This window comes from Triticum aestivum, chromosome 3A, assembly GCF_018294505.1.
Source record: "Triticum aestivum cultivar Chinese Spring chromosome 3A, IWGSC CS RefSeq v2.1, whole genome shotgun sequence".
In the NCBI taxonomy this organism is placed as follows: domain Eukaryota; kingdom Viridiplantae; phylum Streptophyta; class Magnoliopsida; order Poales; family Poaceae; genus Triticum; species Triticum aestivum.
Genome location: NC_057800.1, coordinates 57093983 through 57112723, shown reverse-complemented (window position 1 = coordinate 57112723; position 18741 = coordinate 57093983).

The window sequence follows — 18741 nt, the reverse complement described above, 5'->3', positions numbered from 1 at the left end:
GATGAATTTTGTGATTGCTGCAGGTGGGAGTGGCTGGATATTGTCAAACAGGCCCTCGCCGAGCTTGCTAATAAGAAGCAGACCATGGTTCAGTTAATTTTTTTATTCACCAAGGAATAAGAGTAGCTTTTTCACCTTTCTTGCATCGTCAGTACTACATCTGGATCTGGTCGGTTTTTCCTTTCTTTGTGTGTGTTATTGGTGGTGATTTCTCTGTATGAGGTTGTTCATGATGTATATGCCATAGAGTCCATGCCATGGATACGTCAGAACAAGAATTATTCCAGCGCTTTTCTTTTTGAGATACATTACTACATTTCATGACTATTTTATTTTTATGTTTTGTGGGCGACAGAGGGTATATTTTCTTTTTATATTTTGTGGGAGATTTGCTACTTCATGTTTGCATTCCTCCCGGTCTTGTGGGATATTATATTCAGCCTATATCCACAAAGCAGCTCTTCGGTCTCCGGACAGGTGTCCCTCCAGCGGGACAGGTTGGTTGGTGCAGACTTGATGATGGTGATCTTAAATGGATGTTTGTTTTGGCCGGATTTCGTCCATTCAAGAATGGGGATGGGGCTGTGTCCGCTCGGATTTGAGTTTGCGTCAGCCGGCTGCCCGACGCGCGGCCGCATCTTCGGCCCCATCTCGTCCACCGGAGGCCAAGTACAACAAAATGAAGCATAGGAAAAAATAGTTTAAATCAAACATATGTCCAAATAGTCTTTTATTACAATCCAATTAAAGTTTTAGAAATATCAAATAGTCTTACAAAATCACGCAAAGTTTGTGCACATGAAAAGAGATTAAGCCAATAGATCTATTGATTGTCAATGTGATCCCACATGTGCTTAACCAAGTCAGCTTGCAGCTGCGTATGAGTGTTGCGTGTTCAAAGGTTGCAGGAGGTGGGTGCTCGGGCTCAACATTCTCATCCTGGAAATCAAACCCTTGGTCGTAGTGTTGGGGAACGTAGTAATTTCAAAAATTTCCTACGTACACGCAAGATCATGGTGATGCATAGCAACGAGAGGGGAGAGTGTGTCCACGTACCTTCGTAGACCGAAAGCGGAAGCGTTAGCACAACGCGGTTGATGTAGTCGTACGTCTTCACGATCCGACCGATCAAGTACCGAACGCACGGCACCTCCCAATTCTGCACACGTTCAACTCGATGACATCTCTCGAACTCCGATCCAGCCGAGTGTTGAGGGAGAGTTTCGTCAGTACGACGGCGTGATGACGATGATGATGTTGCTACCGACGCAGGGCTTCGCCTAAGCACTGCTACGATATGGTCGAGGTGGATTATGGTGGAGGGGGCACCGCACACGGCTAAGAGATCAAGAGATCAATTATTGTGTCTTTGGGGTGCCCCCTGCCCCCGTATATAAAGGAGTGGAGGAGGGGGAGGGCCGGCCCTATCTATGGCGCGCCCTAGGGGAGTCCTACTCCCACCGGAAGTGGGATTCCCCCTTTCCTAGTAGAACTAGGAGCCCTTCCAAGTAGTAGGAGTAGGAGGGAAGGAAAGGGAAGGGAAAAGGAGAAGGAAGGAAGGGGGCGCCCCCGTCCCTAGTCCAATTCGGACCAGCCCATGGAGAGGGGTGCGGCCACCCTTTGAGGCCTTTCTCTCCTTTCCCGTATGGCCCATTAAGGCCCAATACGAATTCCCGTAACTCCTCGATACTCCTGAAAATACCTGAATCACTCGAAACCTTTCCGATGTCCGAATATAGTCATCCAATATATCGATCTTTACATCTCGACCATTTCGAGACTCCTCGTCATGTCCCGGATCTCATCCGGGACTCCGAACTCCTTCGGTACATCAAAACACATAAACTCATAATATAACCGTCATCAAACTTTAAGCGTGCGGACCCTACGGATTCGAGAACTATGTAGACATGACCGAGACATGTCTCCGGTCAATAACCAATAGCGGAACATGGATGCTCATATTGGCTCCTACATATTCTACGAAGATCTTTATCGGTCAAACCGCATAACAACATACGTTGTTCCCTTTGTCATCGGTATGTTACTTGCCCGAGATTCGATCGTCGGTATCTCAATACCTAGTTCAATCTCGTTACCGGCAAGTCTCTTTACTCGTTTCGTAACACATCATCCCGCAACTAACTCATTAGTTGCAATGCTTGCAAGGCTTATAGTGATGTGCATTACCGAGTGGGCCCAGAGATACCTCTCCGACAATCGGGGTGACAAATCCTAATCACGAAATACGTCAATCCAACAAGTACCTTCGGAGACACCTGTAGAGCACCTTTATAATCACCCAGTTACGTTGTGACGTTTGGTAGCACACAAAGTGTTCCTCCGGTAAACGGGAGTTGCATAATCTCATAGTCATAGGAACATGTATAAGTCATGAAGAAAGCAATAGCAACAAACTAAACGATCAAGTGCTAAGCTAACAGAATGGGTCAAGTCAATCACATCATTCTCCTAATGATGTGATCCCGTTAATCAAATGACAATTCATGTCTATGGTTAGGAAACATAACCATCTTTGATCAACGAGCTAGTCAAGTAGAGGCATACTAGTGACACTCTGTTTGTCTATGTATTCACACATGTATTATGTTTCCGGTTAATACAATTCTAGCATGAATAATAAACATTTATCATGATATAAGGAAATAAATAGTAACTTTATTATTGCCTCTAGGGCATATTTCCTTCAGTCTCCCACTTGCACTAGAGTCAATAATCTAGTTCACATCGCCATGTGATTTAATACCAATAGTTCACATCACCATGTGATTAACACCCATAGTTCATATCGACATGTGACCAACACCCAAAGGGTTTACTAGAGTCAATAATCTAGTTCACATCGCTATGTGATTAACACCCAAAGAGTACTAAGGTGTGATCATGTTTTGCTTGTGAGAGAAGTTTAGTCAACGGGTCTGCCACATTCAGATCCATAAGTATTTTGCAAATTTCTATGTCAACAATGCTCTGCACGGAGCTACTCTAGCTAATTGCTCCCACTTTCAATATGTATCCAGATTGAGACTTTGAGTCATCTGGATCAGTGTCAAAACTTGCATCGATGTAACCCTTTACGACGAACCTTTTGTCACCTCCATAATCGAGAAACATATCCTTGTTCCACTAAGGATAATTTTGACCAATGTCTAGTGATCTACTCCTAGATCACTATTTTACTCCCTTGCCAAACTCAGGGCAGGGTATACAATATATCTGGTACACAAGATGACATATTTTATAGAACCTATGGCTGAGGCATAGGGAATGGCTTTCATTCTCTCTCTATCTTCTGCCCAGGCAAGAACTCTTTCTTTGACTGTTCCATTTTGAACTACTTCAAAATCTTGTCAAGGTATGTACTCATTGAAAAACTTATCAAGCGTCTTGATCTATCTCCATAGATCTTGATGCTTAATATGTAAGCAGCTTCACCAAGGTCTTTCTTTGAAAAACTCCTTTCAAACACTCCTTTATGCTTTGCAGAATAATTCTACATTATCTCCGATCAACAATATGCCATTCACATATACTTATCAAAAATGATGCAGTGCTCCCACTCACTTTCTTGTAAATACAGGCTTCACCGCAAGTTTGTATAAAACTATATGCTTTGATCAACTTATCAAAGCGTATATTCCAACTCCGAGATTCTTGCACCAGTCCATAGATGGATCGCTGGAGCTTGCATATTTTGTTAGCACCTTTAGGATTGACAAAACCTTCTGGTTGCATCATATACAACTCTTCTTTAATAAATCCATTCAGGTATGCAATTTTGTTTATCCATTTGCCAAATTTCATAAAATGTGGCAATTGCTAACATGATTCGGACAGACTTAAGCATAGATACGAGTGAGAAATTCTCATCGTGGTCAACACCTTAAACTTGTCGAAAACCTTTTGTGGCAATTCTAGCTTTGTAGATAGTAACACTACTATCAACGTCCATCTTCCTCTTGAAGATCCATTTAATCTCAATAGCTCGCCGATCTTTGGGCAAGTCAATCAAAGTCCATACTTTGTTCTTATACATGGATCTCATCTCAGATTTCATGGCCTCAAGCCATTTCGTGGAATCTGGGCTCATCATCGTTTCCTCATAGTTCATAGGTTCATTATGGTCAAGTAACATGACCTCCAGAACATGATTACCGTACCACTCTGGTGCGGATCTCACTCTGGTTTACCTACGAGGTTCGGTAGTAACTTGATTTGAAGTTACATGATCATCATCATTAGCTTCCTCACTAATTGGTGTAGGAGTCACAGAAACAGATTTCTGTGATGAACTACTTTCCAATAAGGGAGCAGGTACAGTTACGTCATCAAGTTCTACTTTCCTCCCACTCACTTCTTTCGAGAGAAACTCCTTCTCTAGAAAGGATCCATTCTCAGTAATGAATAACTTGCCTTTGGATCTGTGATAGAAGGTGTACCCAACTTTTTCTTTTGGGTATCCTATGAAGACGCACTTCTCCGATTTGGGTTTGAGCTTATCAGGTTGAAACTTTTCCACATAAGCATTGCAACCTCAAACTTTAAGGAACGACATCTTTGGTTTCTTGCCAAACCACAGTTCATACGGTGTCGCCTCAACGGATTTAGATGGTGCCCTTTTTAACGTGAATGCAGCTGTCTCTAATGTATAACCCCAAAACTATAGTGATTAATCGGTAAGAAACATCATAGATTGCACTATATCCAATAATAGTACGGTTATGACGTTCGGACACACCATTATGTTGTGTTGTTCCAGGTGGCATGATTTTGTGAAACTATTCCACATTGTTTTAATTGAAGACCAAACTCGTAACTCAAATATTTTTCTCTGCGATCAGATCGTAGAAACTTTATTTTCTTGTCACGATGATTTTCCACTTCACTCTGAAGTTCTTTGAACTTTTCAAATGTTTCGGACTTATGTTTCATTAAGTAGATATACCCATATCTGCTCAAATCATCTGTGAAGGTCAGAAAATAATGATACCCGCCGCGAGCCTCAACACTCATCGGACTGCATACATCAGTATGTATTATTTCCAATATGTCAGTTGCTCGCTCCATTGTTCCGGAGAACGGAGTCTTAGTCATCTTACCCATGAGGCATGGTTCACAAGCATGAAAATGATTCATAATCAAGTGATTTCAAAAGCCCATCAGCATGGATTTTCTTCATGCGCTTTACACCAATATGACATAAACAGCAGTGCCACAAAGAAGTTGCACTATCATTATTAACTTTGCATCTTTTGGCTTCAATATTATGAGAATGTGTATCACCACAATCGAGATCCAACAAACCATTTTCATTGGGTGTATGGCCATAGAAGGTTTTATTCATGTAAACAAAACAATAATTTATTCTCTTATTTAAATGAATAACCGTATTGCAATAAACATGATCAAATCATATTCATGCTCAACGCAAACACCAAATAACACTTATTTAGGTTCAAAACTAATCCTGAAAGTATAGGGAGTGTGCGATGATGATCATATCAATCTTGGAACCACTTCCAACACACATCGTCACTTCACCTTAACTAGTCTCTGTTCATTCTGCAACTCCCATTTCGAGTTACTACTCTTAGCAACTGAACCAGTATCAAATACCGAGGGGTTGCTACGAACACTAGTAAAATACCCATCAATAATCTGTATATCAAATATACCTTTGTTCACTTTGCCATCCTTCTTATCCGCCAAATACTTGGGGCAGTTCTGCTTCCAGTGACCAGTCCCTTTGTAGTAGAAGCACTTAGTCTCAGGCTTAGGACCAGACTTGGGCTTCTTCACTTGAGCAGTAACTTGCTTGCCGTTCTTCTTGAAGTTCCCTTTCTTTCCCTTTGCACTTTTCTTGAAACTAGTGGTCTTGTTAATCATCAACACTTGATGCTCTTTATTGATTTCTACCTTCATCAATTTCATCATCATGAAAAGCTCGGGAATCGTTTTCATCATCCCTTGCATACTATAGTTCATCATGAAGTTCTACTAACTTGGTGATGGTGACTAGAGAATTCTGTCAATCACTATTTTATCTGGAAGATTAACTCCCACTTGATTTAAGAGATTGTAGTACCCAGACAATCTGAACACATGCTCACCGCTTGAGCTATTCTCCTCCATCTTTTAGCTATAGAACTTGTTGGAGACTTCATATCTCTCAACTCGGGTATTTGCTTGAAATATTAACTTCAACTCCTGGAACATCCATATGATCCATGACGTTCAAAACGTCTTTGAAGTCCCGATTCTAAGTTGTTAAGCATGGTGCACTAAACTATCAAGTAGTCATCATATTGAGCTAGCCAAACGTTCATGACGTCTGCATATGCTCCTGCAATAGGTCTGTCACCTAGCGGTGCATTAAGGACATAATTCTTCTGTGCAGCAATGAGGATAAACCTCAGATCACGGATCCAATCTGCATCATTGCTACTAACATCTTTCAACTTAGTTTTCTTTAGGAACATATCAAAAATAAAACAGGGGAGCTAAACGCGAGCTATTGATCTACAACATAGATATGCTAATACTACCAGGACTAAGTTCATGATAAATTTAAGTTCAATTAATCATATTACTTAAGAACTCCCACTTAGAAAGACATCCCTCTAATCTTCTAAGTGATCACGTGATCCAAATCAACTAAACCATAACCGATCATCACGTGAAATGGAGTAGTTTTCAATGGTGAACATCACTATGTTGATCATATCTACTATATGATTCATGCTCGACCTTTCAGTCTCAGTGTTCCGAGGCCATATCTGCATATGCTAGGCTCGTCAAGTTTAACCTGAGTATTCTGCGTGTGCAAAACTGGCTTGCACCCGTTGTAGATGGACGTAGAGCTTATCACACCCGATCATCACGTCGTGTCTGGGCACGACGAACTTTGGCAACGGTGCATACTCAGGGAGAACACTTTTATCTTGAAATTTAGTGAGAGATCATCTTATAATGCTACCGTCAATCAAAGCAAGATAAGATGCATAAAAGATAAACATCACATGCAATCAGTATAAGTGATATGATATGGCCATCATCATCTTGTGCTTGTGATCTCCATCTCCGAAGCACCGTCATGATCACCATCGTCACCGGCATGACACCTTGATCACCATCGTAGCATCGTTGTCGTCTCGCCAATCTTATGCTTCCACGACTATCGCTACCGCTTAGTGATAAAGTAAAGCATTACAGCGCAATGGCATTGCATACGATAAAGCGACAATCATATGGCTCCTGCCAGTTGCCGATAACTCGGTTACAAAACATGATCATCTCATACAATAAAATTTAGCATCATGTCTTGACCATATCACATCACAACATGCCCTGCAAAAACAAGTTAGACGTCCTCTACTTTGTTGTTGCAAGTTTTACGTGGCTGCTACGGGCTTAGCAAGAACCGTTCTTACCTACGCATCAAAACCACAACGATAGTTTGTCAAGTTGGTGTTGTTTTAACCTTCACAAGGACCGGGCGTAGCCACACTTGGTTCAACTAAAGTTGGAGAAACTGACACCCGCCAGCCACCTGTGTGCAAAGCACGTCGGTAGTGTTGGAAATATGCCCTAGAGGCAATAATAAAAGTATTATTATTATATTTCCTTGTTCATGATAATTGTCTTTTATTCATGCTATAACTGTATTATCTGGAAATCGTAATACACGTGTGAATACATAGACCACAATATGTCCCTAGTGAGCCTCTAGTTGACTAGCTCGTTGTGATCAACAGATAGTCATGGTTTCCTGGCTATGGACATTGGATGTCGTTGATAACGGGATCACATCATTAGGAGAATGATGTGATGGACAAGACCCAATCCTAAGACTAGCACAAAAGATCGTGTAGTTCATTTGCTAGAGCTTTGCCAATGTCAAGTATCTCTTCCTTTGACCATGAGATCGTGTAACTCCTGGATACCGTAGGAGTGCTTTGGGTGTATCAAACGTCACAACGTAACTGGGTGACTATAAAGGTGCACTATGGGTATCTCCGAAAGTATCTATTGTTTTATGCGGATCGAGACTGGGATTTGTCACTCCGTGTAAACGGAGAGGTATCTCTGGGCCCACTCGGTAGGACATCATCATATGCGCAATGTGACCAAGGAGTTGATCACGGGATGATGTGTTACGGAACGAGTAAAGTGACTTGCCGGTAACGAGATTGAACAAGGTATCGGTATACCGATGATCGAATCTCGGGCAAGTAAAATACCGATAGACAAAGGGAATTGAATACGGGATCGATTGAGTCCTTGACATCGTGGTTCATCCGATGAGATCATCGTGGAACATGTGGGAGCCAACATGGGTATCCAGATCCCGCTGTTGGTTATTGACCGGAGAACGTCTCGGTCATGTCTGCATGTCTCCCGAACCCGTAGGGTCTACACACTTAAGGTTCGATGACGCTAGGGTTATAAAGGAAGCTTGTATGTGGTAACCGAATGTTGTTCGGAGTCCCGGATGAGATCCCGGACGTCACGAGGAGTTCCGGAATGGTCCGGAGGTAAAGATTTATATATAGGAAGTCCTGTTTCGGCCATCGGGACAAGTTTCGGGGTCATCGGTATTGTACCGGGACCACCGGAAGGGTCCCGGGGGCCCACCGGGTGGGGCCACCTGCCCCGGGGGGCCACATGGGCTGTAGGGGGTGCGCCTTGGCCTACATGGGCCAAGGGCACCAGCCCCAAGAGGCCCATGCGCCTAGGGAACCCTAGAGGGAAGAGTCCTCGAGGGGGAAGGCACCTCCGAGGTGCCTTGGGGAGGATGGACTCCTCCCCCCCTCTTGGCCGCATCCCTTTCTTGGAGTAGGGGGCAAGGCTGCGCCTCCCCCCTCTCCCCTGCCCCTATATATAGTGGAGGGAAGGGAGGGCATCCATACCTGAGCCCTTGGCGCCTCCCTCCCTCCCGTGACACCTCCTCCTCTCCCGTAGGTGCTTGGCGAAGCCCTGCGGGATTGCCACGCTCCTCCACCACCACCACGCCGTTGTGCTGCTGTTGGATGGAGTCTTCCTCAACCTCTCCCTCTCTCCTTGCTGGATCAAGGCGTGGGAGACGTCACCGGGCTGTACGTGTGTTGAACGCGGAGGTGCCGTCCGTTCGGCACTTGATCATCGGTGATTTGAATCACGACGAGTACGACTCCATCAACCCCGTTCACTTGAACGCTTCCGCTTAGCGATCTACAAGGGTATGTAGATGCACTCTCCTTTCTACTCGTTGCTGGTCTCTCCATAGATAGATCTTGGTGATTCGTAGGAAAATTTTTGAATTTCTGCTACGTTCCCCAACAGTGGCATCATGAGCTAGGTCTATTGCGTAGATTCTTTGCACGAGTAGAACACAAAGTAGTTGTGGGCGTTGATGTTGTTCAATATGCTTACCGTTACTAGTCCAATCTTGTTTCGACGGTATTGTGGGATGAAGCGGCCCGGACCGACCTTACACGTACTCTTACGTGAGACAGGTTCCACCGATTGACATGCACTTGGTGCATAAGGTGGCTAGCGGGTGCCAGTCTCTCCCACTTTAGTCGGAACGGATTCGATGAAAAGGGTCCTTATGAAGGGTAAATAGCAATTGGCATATCACGTTGTGGTCTTGCGTAGGTAAGAAACGTTCTTGCTAGAAACCCATAGCAGCCACGTAAAACATGCAAACAACAATTAGAGGACATCTAACTTGTTTTTGCAGGGTATGCTATGTGATGTGATATGGCCAAGAAGAATGTGATGAATGATATGTGATGTATGAGATTGATCATGTTCTTGTAATAGGATTCACAACTTGCATGTCGATGAGTATGACAACCGGCAGGATCCATAGGAGTTGTCTTAATTTATTGTATGACCTGCGTGTCATTGAACAACGCCATGTAACTTACTTTACTTTATTGCTAAACGCGTTAGCCATAGAAGTAGAAGTAGTCGTTGGCGTGACAACTTCATGAAGACACGATGATGGAGATCATGATGATGGAGATCATGATGATGGAGATCATGGTGTCAAGCCGGTGACAAGATGATCATGGAGCCCCGAAGATGAAGATCAAAGGAGCTATATGATATTGGCCATATCATGTCACTACTCTATTTGATTGCATGTGATGTTTATCATGTTTATGCATCTTGTTTACTTAGGACGACGGTAGTAAATAAGATGATCCCTTACAAAATTTCAAGAAGTGTTCTCCCCTAACTGTGCACCGTTGCTACAGTTCGTCGCTTCTAAGCACCACGTGATGATCGGGTGTGATGGATTCTTACGTTCACATACAACGGGTGTAAGACAGTTTTACACAGCGAAAACACTTAGGGTTAACTTGACGAGCCTAGCATGTGCAGACATGGCCTCGGAACACGGAGACCGAAAGGTCGAGCATGAGTCGTATAGTAGATACGATCAACATGAAGATGTTCACCGATGATAACTAGTCCGTCTCACGTGATGATCGGACACGGCCTAGTTGACTCGGATCATGTAATCACTTAGATGACTAGAGGGATGTCTATCTGAGTGGGAGTTCATAAGATGAACTTAATTATCCTGAACATAGTCAAAAGACCTTTTGCAAATTATGTCGTAAGCTCGCGCTTTAGTTCTACTGTTTTAGATATGTTCCTAGAGAAAATATAGTTGAAAGTTGAAAGTAGCAATTATGCAGACAGTACATAGCTTATGTCCTTAATGCACCGCTTAGTGTGCTAAACCCCAAACGTCGTTTGTGGGTGTTTCGAACATCGAACATACACGTTTTGATAACTACGTGATAGTTCAGTTAAATGGTTTAAGTAGAGGCACCAAAGACGTTTTCGAAACGTCGCGGAACATATGAGATGTTTTGAGGGCTGAAATTGGGATTTCAGGCTCGTGCCCACGTCAAGAGGTATAAGACCTCCGACGATTTTCTTAGCCTGCAAACTAAGGGAGAAAAGCTCAATCGTTGAGCTTGTGCTCAGATTGTCTGAGTGCAACAATCACTTGAATCGAGTGGGAGTTGATCTTCCAGATGAGATAGTGATGTTTCCCCAAAGTCATTGCCACCAAGCTGCTAGAGCTTCGTGATGAACTATAACATATCAAGGATAGAGATGATGATCCTTGAGGTATTCGCGCTGTTTGACATCGCGAAAGTAGAAATCAAGAAGGAGCATCAATTGTTGATGGTTGATGAAACCACTAGTTTCAAGAAGGGCAAGGGAAAGAAGGGATACTTCATGAAACGGCAAATTAGCTGCTGCACCAATGAAGAAACCCGAGGTTGAACCCAAACCCGAGACTAAGTGCTTCTGTAATAAGGGGAACAACCACTGGAGCAGCATTACCCTAGATACTTGGTAGATGAGAAGGCTGGCAAGGTCGATAGAAGTATATTGGATATACATTATGTTAATGTGTACTTTACTAGTACTCCTAGTAGCACCAGGGTATTAGATACCGATTCGGTTGCTAAGTGTTAGTAACTCGAAATAAAGAGCTACGGAATAAACGGAGACTAGCTAAAGGTGAGCTAACGATATATGTTGGAAGTGTTTCCAAGGTTAATATGATCAAGCATCGCACGCTCCCTCTACCACCGAGATTGGTGTTTGCGTTGAGCATAGACATGATTGGATTATGTCTATCGCAATACGGTTATTCATTTAAGGAGAATAATGGTTACTCTGTTTATTTGAATAATACCTTCAATGGTCTTACACCTAAAATGAATGGTTTATTGAATCTCGATCGTAGTGATACACATTTTCATGCCAAAAGATATAAGATAGTAATGATAGTACCACTTACTTGTGGCACTGCCATGTAAGTCATAATGGTGTAAAACGCATGAAGAAGCTCCATGTTGATGGATCTTTGGACTCACTCGTTTTTGAAAAGTTTGAGACATGCGAACCATGTCTATTGGTGTATATGCATGAAGAAACTCCATGCAAATGGATCGTTCGGACTCACTTGATTTTGAATCACTTGAGATATGCAAATCATACCACATGGGCAAGATGACTGAAAAGCCTCGTTTTCAGTAAGATGGAATAAGATAGCAACTTGTGGGAAGTAACACATTTTGATGTGTGCAGTCCAATGAGTGCTGAGGCATGCAGTGAATATCGTTATGTTCTTACTTCACAGATGATTCGAGTAGATGTTGAGAATATTTACTTGATGAAACACAAGTCTGAATTATTGAATGGTTCAAGTAATTTCAGAGTGAAGTAGAAGATCATTGTGACAAGAGGATAAAATGTCTATGATACGATCATAGAGATGAATACCTGAGTTACGAGTTTTGGCACACAATTAAGACATTGTGGAAATTGTTTCGCAATTAATACCGCCTGGAACACCATAATGTGATGGTGTGTCCGAACATCATAGTTGCACCCTATTGGATATGGTGCGTACCATGATGTCTCTTATCGAATTACCACTATCGTTCATGGGTTAGGCATTAGAGACAACCACATTCACTTTAAATAGGGCACCACGTAATTCCGATGAGATGACACCGTATGAATTATGGTTTAGAGAAACCTAAGTTGTCGTTTCTTAAAAGTTTGGGGCTGCGACCCAAAGCGGATAAAATGCATCTTCATAGGAAACCCAAAACAGTTGGGTATACCTCCTAATTCAGATCCGAAAGCAATATGGATTGTTTCTAGAATCGGGTCCTTTCTCGAGGAAAAGTTTCTCTCGAAAGAATTGAGTGGGAGGATGGTGGAGACTTGATGAGGTTATTGAACCGTCTCTTCAACTAGTGTGTGACAGGGCACAGGGAGTTGTTCCTGTGGCACCTACACCAATTGAAGTGGAAGCTTATGATATTGATCATGAAACTTCGGATCAAGTCACTCCCAAACCTCGTAGGATGACAAGGATGCGTACTACTTCAGAGTGGTACGTAATCCTATCTGGAAGTCATGTTGCTAGACAACAATGAACCTACGAGCTATGGAGAAGCGATGGTGGGCCCGGATTCCGATAAATGGCTTGAGGCCATAAAAAATCCGAGAGAGGATCCATGTATGAAAACAAAGTGTAGACTTTGGCAGAACGGCTCGATGGTCGTAAGGCAAATGAGTACAGATGGATTTCAAAAGGAAGACGGACAATGATGGTAAATGTCACCATTAAGAAAGCTCGACTTGTCGTTAAGATGTTTTCCGACAAGTTCAAGGAGTTGACTACGATGAGTTTTTCTCACTCGTAGCGATGCTAAGAGTCTGTTGGAATTGGATTAGCAGTTACTGCATGATTGATGAAATCTTGCAGATAGGATGTCAAAACATTGTTTCCTCGACGTTATACTTGAGGAAAGGTTGTATGTGATACAACCGGAAGGTTTTGTCAATCCCGAAAGATGCTAATAAGTATGCAAAGCTCCAGCAATCCTTCTAAGGACTGGAGTAAGCATCTCGGAGTTGGAATGTGCGCTTTGATGAGATGATCAAAGATTTTGGTGTATACAAAGTTTATGAGAAACTTGTATTTCCAAAGAAGTGAGTGGGAGCACTATAGAATTTCTGATGAGTATATGTTGTTGACATATTGTTGATCAGAAATGACGTAGAATTTCTGGAAAGCATATAGGGTTATTTTGAAAGTGTTTTTCAATGGAAAGCCTGGATTAAGCTACTTGAACATTGAGCATCAAGATCTATAAGGATAGATCAAAATGCTTAATAATACTTTCAAATGAGCACATACCTTGACATGATCTTGAAGGTGTTCAAGATGGACCAGTCAAAGAAGGAGTTCTTGCCTGAGTTGTAAGGTACGAAGTTAAGACTTAAAGCTCGACCACGGCAGAATAGAGAGAAAGGACGAAGGTCGTCCCCTATGCTTAAGACGTAGGCTCTTTAGTATGCTATGCTGTGTACCGCACCTGAAGTGTGCCTTGCCATGAGTCAGTCAAGGGGTATAAGAGTGATCCATGAATGGATCACAGGACAGCGGTCAAAGTTATCCTTAGTAACTAGTGGACTAAGAAATTTTCTCGATTATGGAGGTGGTAAAAGAGTTCGTCGTAAAGGTTATGACGATGCAAGCTTGACACCTATCCGGATAGCTCTGAGTAGAGAGACCGGATACATATAATGGAGCAACAATTTTGAATAGCTCCAAGTAGAACAGTTATTTGGAATAGGTCCAAATAGAGCGTGGTAGCTGCATCTAGGAGATGACATAGAGATTTGTAAAGCACACACGGATCTGAAAGGTTCAGACCCGTTGACTAAAACCTCTCTCACAAGCAACATGATCAAACATAAAACTCATTGAGTGTTAATCACATAGTGATGTGAACTAGACTACTGACTCTAGTAAACTCTTGGGTATTAGTCACATGGCGATGTGACCTGTGAGTGTTAATCACATGGCGATGTGAACTGGATTATTGACTCTAGTGCAAGTGGGAGACTGTTGGAAATATGCCCTAGAGGCAATAATAAAAGTATTATTATTATATTTCCTTGTTCATGATAATTGTCTTTTATTCATGCTATAACTGTATTATCTGGAAATCGTAATACATGTGTGAATACATAGACCACAATATGTCCCTAGTGAGCCTCTAGTTGACTAGCTCGTTGTGATCAATAGATAGTCATGGTTTCCTGGCTATGGACATTGGATGTCATTGATAATGGGATCACATCATTAGGAGAATGATGTGATGGACAAGACCCAATCCTAAGACTAGCACAAAAGATCGTGTAGTTCATTTGCTAGAGCTTTGCCAATGTCAAGTATCTCTTCCTTTGACCATGAGATCGTGTAACTCCTGGATACCGTAGGAGTGCTTTGGGTGTATCAAACGTCACAACGTAACTGGGTGACTATAAAGGTGCACTACGGGTATCTCCGAAAGTATCTATTGTTTTATGCGGATCGAGACTGGGATTTGTCACTCCGTGTAAACGGAGAGGTATCTCTGGGCCCACTCGGTAGGACATCATCATATGCGCAATGTGACCAAGGAGTTGATCACGGGATGATGTGTTACGGAATGAGTAAAGTGACTTGCCGGTAACGAGATTGAACAAGGTATCGGTATACCGACGATCGAATCTCGGGCAAGTAAAATACCGATAGACAAAGGGAATTGAATACGGGATCGATTGAGTCCTTGACATCGTGGTTCATCCGATGAGATCATCGTGGAACATGTGGGAGCCAACATGGGTATCCAGATCCCGCTGTTGGTTATTGACCGGAGAACGTCTCGGTCATGTCTGCATGTCTCCCAAACCCGTAGGGTCTACACACTTAAGGTTCGATGACACTAGGGTTATAAAGGAAGCTTGTATGTGGTAACCGAATGTTGTTCGGAGTCCCGGATGAGATCCCGGACGTCACGAGGAGTTCCGGAATGGTCCGGAGGTAAAGATTTATATATAGGAAGTCCTGTTTCGGCCATCGGGACAAGTTTCGGGGTCATCGGTATTGTACCGGGACAACCGGAAGGGTCCCGGGGGCCCACCGGGTGGGGCCACCTGCCCCGGGGGGCCACATGGGCTGTAGGGGGTGCGCCTTGGCCTACATGGGCCAAGGGCACCAGCCCCAAGAGGCCCATGCGCCTAGGGAACCCTAGAGGGAAGAGTCCTCGAGGGGGAAGGCACCTCCGAGGTGCCTTGGGGAGGATGGACTCCTCCCCCCCTCTTGGCCGCATCCCTTTCTTGGAGTAGGGGGCAAGGCTGCGCCTCCCCCCTCTCCCCTGCCCCTATATATAGTGGAGGGAAGGGAGGGCATCCATACCTAAGCCCTTGGCGCCTCCCTCCCTCCCGTGACACCTCCTCCTCTCCCGTAGGTGCTTGGCGAAGCCCTGCGGGATTGCCACGCTCCTCCACCACCACCACGCCGTTGTGCTGCTGTTGGATGGAGTCTTCCTCAACCTCTCCCTCTCTCCTTGCTGGATCAAGGCGTGGGAGACGTCACCGGGCTGTACGTGTGTTGAACGCGGAGGTGCCGTCCGTTCGGCACTTGATCATCAGTGATTTGAATCACGACGAGTACGACTCCATCAACCCCGTTCACTTGAACGAGTCCGCTTAGCGATCTACAAGGGTATGTAGATGCACTCTCCTTTCTACTCGTTGCTGGTCTCTCCATAGATAGATCTTGGTGATTCGTAGGAAAAAATTTTGAATTTCTGCTACGTTCCCCAACAGGTAGAACTAGTCTCGCGTAAGCGTACGCGTAATGTCGGTCCGGGCCGCTTCATCCAACAATACCGCCGAACCAAAGTATGACATGCTGGTAAGCAGTATGACTTATATCGCCCGCAACTCACTTGTGTTCTACTCGTGCATATAACATCAATGCATAAAACCTAGGCTCGGATGCCACTGTTGGGGAACGTAGTAATTTCAAAAATTCCCTACGTACACGCAAGATCATGGTGATGCATAGCAACGAGAGGGGAGAGTGTGTCCACGTACCCTCGTAGACCGAAAGCGGAAGCGTTAGCACAACGCGGTTGATGTAGTCGTACGTCTTCACGATCCGACCGATCAAGTATCGAACGCACGGCACCTCCGAGTTCTGCACACGTTCAACTCGATGACGTCCCTCGAACTCCGATCCAGCCGAGTGTTGAGGGAGAGTTTCGTCAGCACGGCAGCGTGGTGATGATGATGATGTTGCTACCGAGGCAGGGCTTCGCCTAAGCACTGCTATGATATGATCGAGGTGGATTATGGTAGAGGGGGGCACCGCACACGGCTAAGAGATCAAGAGATCAATTGTTGTGTCTTTGGGGTGCCCCCTGCTCCTGTATATAAAAGAGTGGAGGAGGGGGAGGGCCGGCCCTATCTATGGTGCGCCCTAGGGGAGTCCTACTCCCACCGGGAGTAGGATTCCCCCTTTCCTAGTAGAACTAGGAGCCCTTCCAAGTAGTAGGAGTAGGAGGGAAGGAAAGGGAAGGGAAAAGGAGAAGGAAGGAAGGGGGCGCCCCCCCCCCCTCCCTAGTCCAATTCGGACCAGCCCATGGGGAGGGGTGCGGCCACCCTTTGAGGCCTTTCTCTCCTTTCCCGTATGGCCCATTAAGGCCCAATACGAATTCCCGTAACTCCCCGGTACTCCCAAAAATACCCGAATCACTCGGAACCTTTCCGATGTCCGAATATAGTCGTCCAATATATCGATCTTTACGTCTTGACCATTTCGAGACTCCTCGTCATGTCCCCGATCTCATCCGGGACTCCGAACTACTTCGGTACATCAAAACACATAAAATCATAATATAACCGTTATCGAACTTTAAGCGTGCGGACCCTACGGGTTCGAGAACTATGTAGACATGACCGAGACATGTCTCCGGTCAATAACCAATAGTGGAACCTGGATGCTCATATTGGCTCCTACATATTCTACGAAGATCTTTATCGGTCAAACCGCATAACAACATACGTTATTCCCTTTGTCATCGGTATGTTACTTGCCCGAGATTCGATCGTCGGTATCTCAATACCTAGTTCAATCTCGTTACCGGCAAGTCTCTTTACTCGTTCCGTAACACATCATCCCGCAACTAACTCATTAGTTGCAATGCTTGCAAGGCTTATAGTGATGTGCATTACCGAGTGGGCCCAGAGATACCTCTCCGACAATCGGGGTGACAAATCCTAATCTTGAAATACGCCAACCCAACAAGTACCTTCAGAGACACCTGTAGAGCACCTTTATAATCACCCAGTTACGTTGTGACGTTTGGTAGCACACAAAGTGTTCCTCCGGTAAACGGGAGTTGCATAATCTCATAGTCATAGGAACATGTATAAGTCATGAAGAAAGCAATAGCAACAAACTAAACGATCAAGTGCTAAGCTAACGGAATGGGTCAAGTCAATCACATCATTCTCCTAATGATGTGATCCCATTAATCAAATGACAACTCATGTCTATGGTTAGGAAACATAACCATCTTTGATCAACGAGCTAGTCAAGTAGAGGCATACTAGTGACACTCTGTTTGTCTATGTATTCACACATGTATTATGTTTCCGGTTAATACAATTCTAGCATGAATAATAAACATTTATCATGATATAAGGAAATAAATAATAACTTTATTATTGTCTCTAGGGCATATTTCCTTCATGTAGATACTGCCATCACGCTCATCCTCAACGATCATGTTATGCATGATCACACAAGCAGTCATCACCTCCCAAAACTTCTGAGTGCTCCATGTCAATACAGGGTTTAAAACAATACCCCATCGAGACTGAAGCACACCAAATGCACGCTCCACATCTTTCCTAGCACTCTCCTGCATTTGGGCAAACCTCTGTCTCTTCTCTCCTTGCGGATTGGGTATGGTCTTCACAAGAGTGGACCATTGAGAATAGATACCATCAGCTAGATAATATCCCTTGTTGTAATGGTGGCCATTGATCTCAAAGTTGACCTCTGGGTAGTGGCCTCCTGCAAGTCTTGCAAACACTATAGAATGCTGAAGAACACTAGCATCATTGTGAGAACCAGCCATGCCAAAGAAAGAATGTCATATCCACAGATCTTGGGAAACCACGGCTTCAAGTATAACAGTGCCACCTTTCACATGTCCCTTGTGTTGCCCCTGCCAAGCAAATGGACAGTTCTTTCACTTCCAGTGCATGCAATAGATACTACCAAGCATGCCCGGAAAGCTCCTCTCGGCATTAATCGTCAACAACCTCTCTGTATCAGCGCCA